This window comes from Dicentrarchus labrax, unplaced genomic scaffold (genome assembly GCF_905237075.1).
Source record: "Dicentrarchus labrax unplaced genomic scaffold, dlabrax2021, whole genome shotgun sequence".
NCBI lineage: Eukaryota > Metazoa > Chordata > Actinopteri > Moronidae > Dicentrarchus > Dicentrarchus labrax.
The window spans coordinates 18,006,988-18,015,484 of NW_026136704.1; positions in this window are offsets into that span (position 1 = coordinate 18,006,988).

Consider the following 8,497-nt stretch of genomic DNA (forward strand, 5'->3'; position numbering starts at 1 on the left):
AGAACAGATTTCCCTATACATTATTCTGTGTATGATTGTGTACTTGTGACACTAAACTTGATTTGATTTGAATACAGTGGAGTTTGATAATGGTATCAGTGGATTGACGGTGTAGGGCACAGTTTTGTAGTTTAATGGTAATGTTTTGAACACACATTATAAGTGGTTTCAGCTTGCCAAGACTCCCATTCGTTTGCTATTAGCAGAAGTGGATTTTCTTCAAGATCCTAAAAATCCGGTCTGATGAAGTGTGCGTTTGCCTGAGTCCTTGTGCCTGTGTGTCAGTGCAACAGCTTAAGGGCACATTTATCTGGAAAAGGCAATGGATGAGTCCAGTGAACTAATTACACAGCTGTAATGTACTCATCAATATTTAAGGGTAATCACAGTCTTAACAGGTACTGATTATGCCAGAGAAGGGAAGAGAAGAGAAGCAAAGCATGGTCCTCTATCATCCACAGTGTTTCAAACAGAGCTTATGTACAACATTGGTATGGACAGTATAACAACGTGGCCGTGAGGGAGCACATATAGTGGGCTTTAAAGTCGCTCTTCTAGGACTACAAGCATAAAGAAAATGCCTAGTTATTTTTCTTTAGGGTCAAGAACGTTCCAACTAATGCTTGATGCCTCTCAATGCAAGAAATCCAAGTATTAAAGCTGGAATCCACTCTCTGATAGAATATACACCGTAATTATGTACACTATGTGGAATTCAAGGAAGAAAAATATAGCTCTGAGCAGCATTCAGACATGAGCTAGAAATTAGAGTAAGTCCATCTGAAAGTACAGAATTTTGAATACAACATAAAAAGTTTGTGCAAAGACTGTCAAATCCAGTCATGTTTTATTTATACTGCCCAAAATCACAATTTGCCCTTTTTCTAATATATACAGGGGTACCTCTGTTCCTTAGATACTTGATTTGGTAAGGGAAAAAAACTTTTAACTGGAGAAAAAAATGGAAGGAACGTCAGGAAGAGCCACAGAGGAAGGATCCCTCTCCCACTGCTCATGTATTTGCTGATGTCTTTTAATCTCACTCTTCAAATTTTTTTTCTCGTTTCCTCCTTCTGGCCTCTCTTCCTCCACATGTGATTCATTGTCTCATGCACTCCTCTCCTCCACATCATCTCCGTGTTTTTTCAAGTTCTCCGCCTCAACGGCATGAAAGGAGCATGGGCACAAAGCCTCGCTGTTACTCAAAAATACCCCGAGAGAGGCATGAAGGAAAAACTGTTGGAACATTACAAAAAAATAGAACAGATAGAAACACCCAGTGAGACGAGAGGGAGCAACAGAATCACGCTTGCAATTAGCCTGTCGATTTCTCTGACACTGAAATCAAGATTGAGAAAGGAAGACAGAGAGAGAGAGAGAGAGTGAGAGAGAGAGAGGTTGAAATGGAAAGAGTCATTGTTGTTCTCAAACGTCCTGCGTTCTGCCACTATTATTGCCTCTACAGGGTATTCCGTGCTCTGATTAGTCCTGCACATCCTGGCACAAAAGGTACACACAGGTACTCACACAGACACTCTCATGCACACAAGCTCCTGGGAACAAGCAAGCACGCAACCCACGCTCAATCATACACACACACACCCCTTCACGGTCATTTGCACCCACACCTGCATGCATACACGCAAACACCCCCACACACGGTAATTCTCTTGTTTGTCATAGCACTTCACAGCTCAGTCATATGAAACAGAGAAAAGACAATTAGGACGGACAAAAAGAGGGGAAATGAAATAAAAAAGGGAGAAGTGTAAATTTGCAAATAAATACAGACAGATGGAGGAGTAAGATCAGGGAGAAATAAAATCCTGAAAGGATTTATTTTAATGAAACAGAAATGTTTTTCTTCTGCTAGAAGAAGGAGGATTGTTGTCTATCCTGAATGTGATATATGCTCATGATTCTTCCTTTTCACTTGAATTCTGATGCTCTGTCTCATTTTGCACATGCTTTATTACAGGAAATGGATTTCATTCATCTGTGTTTCACATCAGGTTGTGGAGAGGCACTCTCTCGCTTTTAAAACAGTGCATTCTGGGTGACAGGTCCTCCCAGGTGCCGATTTAGATCCCTGCACAATTTGTTCTCTAGCTTGTCTTTATTGTCCCTCATGTATATTTTGATGCAGTGTTTTTTCAAATTTCTATATTTGTTCTTTCTTAAAGCTTTGTGTGGGTTTGATAGATTCAATTTATTTTGTATGTCCCTTCTAGTTTTACATTTTGGGATAATATTTTAAAGACACTATGAGAGAAGCACAGAACAGTAACAGTAGTAGACAAATGATACATCTTAAAGGTCCAGTGTGTAACATTTAGGAGGATCTGTTGACAGAAATGGAATATAATATTCAGAGGTATGTTTCCATTAGTATATAATCTACTCAAAAAATAACTGGTGTGTTTTCGTTTCCTGAGAATGAGCCGTTTTAATCTACATACGCCAAAGGTCACTTTATGTGGCAGCCCCAATGTTGAACCGCTTTGTTTCTACAGTGGCCCAGAGTGGACGAATCAAACACTGGCTCTAGATGGGGCCATTTGCATTTTTCGCACATCTTGCAGCCACCGTAATTTCTCCCTCGCACCTGGAAAGGAATAGGGATAGGGATTAAACAAACAAGATATAACAAGTGCGGCTAATTAGCTAATTTCCCCCTATTTCCAGTCTTAACTCGAAAAGAAAGCGAATGAGCACATATGTTAACCAACATATGCAAATGTTCTAATTAGCTGTTAACCATTGATTTAAGGACATTAAGCCTATACTCCACTCCACTGCTGCTGTTCAACTTTATCTCGTTATAACACAACAAACTGTTATTTTAGGATTTCTCCATTTGCTTTCTTTTTAACCTGAAGATAGGTATCGAACTTTGACATTCAATTGAAAAACACATACACACACAATACACACTCCCAGTTGTAACAGGTTGCGCTCTGTGTGGTCATAAAAGACAAGGTCACTCCCTACATCTTGGGTACGCCAGCTCCACAGGCAAGCATGCTCTCAAGGTTATTAAATGGACCATCTGTTACTGCACGCACACTCTGAACATGCACGTGTTTTCACACACATGCTTCTGTATCCATATGGTGCATGTGTGTGAAAACATGTGCATGTTCATAACAAGAAATGCATATACTAAACATGGACATACACAGAAATTAGAACACACAGACCCACAAGGGAAAGGTGTTAATTTCAGTCTTTAGGGTTCAGTAGATCTGTATGCTGTACAAGTGCATACAAATCCAAGGTTTTAGTATGGCACTCCTTAGGCTAATTATATTGCCCTTTCATCAGCACACACACACACACACACACACACACACACACACACACACACACCCTTGTGTTGTGTTTGTGGGGACCTGTCATTGACTAATGCATTCCCTAGCCCCTTACCGTAACCTTAACCTTATTCTAACCTTAAACCTAAAACAGCCCTTTAAACTTGTTGGGTACATTTTGGTCCCCAAAAAGCTGTTGGACCCCAAAAGTATAGTGGACCACACGAATATAGTAAAACAAAACCCCACTCCCTCCTATAGCTGGCTGTTTCCTGCTATATGCCAGATCAGTTGTACTTTGATAAGTCCTTTAATAATTAATGTGTAAATGATACACGGAGGTGTAGAACTTGAACACTGTAGAAATGAATGATCAGGGGATTCCTGCTGTCCGCTAATGTGATATAGCATCCCAAAATAGCATGATAGCCATCCCCAAAACAAGGCAGATGACTTACTGCTTGTATTCATTTCCATCCTGCTGTTAGCATTGTGCTAAGAAGGTGCTAAATCACCTTTCACTGTTGCAATTCAAACTTTCTAATTCAACTCTTTCAGTGAAAGTTAATTTAAAAAATGTATTATTATTAACTGTAAAACACTGACATCCCCATGTCCTTGCTAAACCTACAATTTACATGAGTAATTAAATCATTTGTATCACAGAGGGAGTCATCCTCCTGCACCTCATATCTGTAAATAAACGAATGCACTCATTTTGAATTTACCTGCCACTGTGACAATTACAACACTGAAATCCCTGTGGCTAAATTCATTTAAGAGTTAAAATTAACCACAATTCTGTTTCTTTTTCTTTTTTTATCAGCTTCGGGACAAATAGGGCTCTAAATCCACCATGACAGACAATTTTGGCAACAAAAAAAAAAGATGATTGCGGTGCTCTTAAAATCTTCATATTAAATTTAACCTTGACATTTAAATTTGCATGTTAATTTCAGCTGATAAAAGCAGGTTTAAAACTGTATGTTCCTGTTATGCTTAGTGTCACAGAGAGCACGTAGGTACTGTAATACAAAGGACTAACGGTTGGATGTTCTATTTCAAGATGACATTTAGCCTAGCTTAATCATACTTAAGCAGGAAGTATACCAGGGCTGCTGTGATTCCAAATGTTCACTAATTTATCTTTTATCATATTTTATATATTTTGTGCCTCATAGCAACATACATACACGACACAACATCATGTTTCCTTTATTTTCCACCCATATTTACCCCTTTATTAAATTAACTGCTTCTTTAATGATAGCATGGATCTCATTTTGATACTGTCTCATTTAAAATTACACACATTTGTAGAATGTACCAAGTGGGAAAAGAAAGAGCCCATATGGCAAGATCTACATGTTCAGTTGATGAGTTTCCAAGCTTGGTCAGAAAGCTGTCTGGATGTTGCTTGAAGACCGGCTGGAGTGCAAAGCATCTAGTTCTGCCAGCCTTAAATCAAGTTTTTTTCCTGCAGCTCTTCACCTACAGTGATGCAGGTAGTGGATTGCTTTCAGATTGTTTGTTTCATGCTGGTTGCTACCTCCTCATGCATTGTGATCATTTTGAAGAGGCCAGACAAGCTGTTTCGATCCCCAGATGTGAAAGCGTCTCATCTGACTTTCAGCAGAAGCCTCCCATGTGTCCTGGTCCACAAAAAAATGTAATAATATAAACAACATTGCAGATATTACAAATAATGTATAAAAATAATGTAATTTAACAATGAGTGTCCAAGATTCATGTTCATTACAGACCTGTGCAGATGGCATGTTCCATGTCCTTCACTTGTTCCTTGAGGCAAGTGAGTGCACAGAACATGAGAAGATGCAATAAATATTTTTTATCCATGCAATGTTGACTCAGTGTCACAGGGGTACAAATGCTGAGCCATTTGGAGACCTTAGCCAATTCGTCCTCAAACTCTAACTAACTAAATGTCTTTTTTTAATTCCACAAACTTTGGCATTTGCAACTTGAGATTTAACCAATAAAAAGTTTTTGGAGGTCTGACAGTTTGGACAGATTGCAAAAACAGAACATGGCTGAGGTTCAATTAAAGGTTAAATTTTGGTATTTCTCAACCTGGATCTTAGTTTTCCATGTTATTGTGTCAATGTGACTAAGGGCTTCAACATAATCCTTATGGGAAATTGCATGAAGTCAAAATACGTGGTTGTGGTATGTGGAGTGGTTGTTTTTGCTATTGGCTCAGAGTGTCTGACAACACAGATAAATGAAACATTTTCTGTTCCTTTCACTTGATCCGCTGTGTGTCTAACCGGGTCACACTCAAGATGAAGAAGGTGAGAAGACAACAGTGAAAACGTGAGCTCAGTAATGCCGGCCAGAAAGAGTTTGTTGCATTGGATTCCAGAAAGCGCAGCTTAGTTTTATGTAAAAGATTTTCAGTGTCATGGCTGAATATTTGGCTCAAAAGAATATGGGTGAGAATTGAATTCAAAGGCCTCATCCAAATCAGAGTATAGGGATAAATTGAAAGGGGGGGGCAGAGGAGAGTGAACCAGCTGCTGCTAGCCTGCAAAGTTTGGGAGACTGGTGGTGTTCCTGTGATGTTCAGGTGATGTGACCACCATGTGACCCTATGCCCACAGAGGATTTCACAGACTGGATCAAGCTGCAAACATTTATTTTGTTTTTATAGCGTCCTTTCCATAATGCTGTCATACACCTATAATAACAATCTGAGCAAGCCAGTGGAAAAAACAAGCCCTTTAATGGAAGTATTTTTGACTTTGCACAATTGCAAGGATTACATATCGCCTGTTTTGCAGCTGCAGGCTGCAGCGCTCTCACTCAGTACTGAACCAAATTCAAAACTTGTTTTCCCTATTACGCACATTGACATACAGAATGGGAAAATAATCCAGGTTAGAATACCAACGTTACCCTTTAAGCATGATGTTGTTTTGCTGTATTCATCTACACACAACTTTGGGTTAGACTAGGGGGATGTAGCTAAATAAGCTAAAACCTTACTTCTTAATATACAGTGTTTTAATCTTAGGAATGGGTTGTGGTCCTCTTCAGGTAGGATGATTCAATAAGCAGAGGGGACCTTAGCACAATACATGTTCTCAGTGATGTGTGATCCCTTGTCACCCGAAGTTCTATATTATACATTTTATTCCCATATTAATTGCACATGTTGTCAGCATGCTATTATCGTACTTTTTCAATTAAACAAAACACACAGTACACAAGACACTGATGTTTGACTCATGCAGCAATATTTGAAAATCTCGTCAAGCAGAACATCTTGGCCTGGATGTTGAGGGAAGTTTGGTTCTGCTTACACCGTTCCCTCCTTTTCTTCCAGGAGTAGTTAAACCCCTGGACCACACTCCAAGCCTCTGACTGCTGCATCCACTTTGCAAATTTTCTCTGCTTTTCCAGTTGCAAATTATGGTAAAAGCAGCTGATTTGGGGCTTTCAACATAGGCTTGGAGGCGATGGTGAGCGGTGACACATGCAGATTCTCTCAGGCAGTTGTCGCAGTTGCAGATTTCATATGACTCTTGGATATTTTTACCAGGTGAACTCTCGGGTAAACATGTAGACATGCAGCATTCATGTTACATATTGTTGTGTAGAAATTGCAGTGATGCTTGTAGTTGAAAACTGGATTTGTTGCTCAAACTTGACATGAAGGTATATATTAAGGTTCTCCTTCTCATGACTTTGAAACAACTGTTCTCATAAGTACTCTAAATCTTGACCTCCTGACGACCCTGAAAGACATCACATCCATCGCCACAAATAAGCCCAAGACCTTGTGATGACTTCATCCTGACATGCACTAATCTCATCTGCCTTCCTTTTCCTCTCCAGAGACTCAAGTATGCTTCGCCTTGCTGAACCACTTGCTTTTGCTTGACCTGAAGTCTCTTGTTTCTTGAACACTGCCCAGCCAACAGGGGGAATAAAAGCTGTTAGTGACAACAGTTCAGCATAGTCAGCTCTGGCATTAGTCGCAAATGGCTTTCCACAAGCTATCAGAAACCGTCTGGCTAATTAAGTGATGATAGCTTTGGCTATCTGCTCATTCTGTCTACCCTGCTTTTTCCAATCTGACTCTAAATGTGTTATGCCATTATAAGGAAGTTTGCGTTTTCTGCTTCTGTGTACTTCTACTCCACTGCAATTCAGATAGAGACATTGTTCTTTTTACACTTTTACACAGCTATAGTTACTTGTTACTTTGCAAATTAAGATTTTATACACAAAACAAATGCACGTTTATAAGACACAATGCATCGTTTACCAAGATTATGCCGATATTGGCCTGTGACCCCTTATAATTAAGCAGCGTTGAGACCCCTTGTCACATGCTTCATCTCCACTAAAGATATTTCTCCTCTAAAGTTCTCAGATGGTTTCATGTAAATGACTATTCGATACTTAAAGAGGTATAATTATCCAATATTTCACAAGAAAGCAAAGATTAAAGACTGAAAAAAATACAGAACAAAAGAATAGTTATAGTATTTTGCTTTCTTTCCAAGAATTACATGATAAGATTGATACGATGTCTGTGCAGTAAATATGTGGCTGGAGCCAGTAGCCAGTTAGCTTAGCATAAAAAGTGGAAACAGGAGGAAAAAGCTTGCCTGGCTCTTGTCTTCATGCTAAGCTTAGAAAACCAGCTGCTGGCTCCAGCTTTGTAGTGAATGTGCAGATGAGTGAGTGGTATTCATCGTCTCATCTAACTCAACAAGCATGTTTCCCACGATGTCAGACCATTCCTTTGATGCTGTTAGTTGTAATTCGATGTTTTTGCATGGTTGTATTAGTAATTTCACTTAAGCAGATGTCTCACAGCTGGATTATGCAGCACTTTTTTTTCTTTTGTAGCATCTATTTGACCTATCACACACATTATCATCTTAACCAAATCATGACTGGAAATGATATCCCATTTTCATATTTCAGTTGTCATTAAAATGTATTGCAACACCCCTAATGTATGTGCACAAACACACTGCTTGTCTGCAGTGTTAGTTGTGTCCCCTAGTGAATTGTGCAACATGATGTGTTTCCTCTGTGGGAGAGATTTATATCAGCCGTCTGACAGCTGCTCTGTCCCACACTAACACAACTTCAGCCATCCCTTCACTCTTCTTGCCCTCTTTCTCTCATTGCTTTTCTTTCACTTCTTC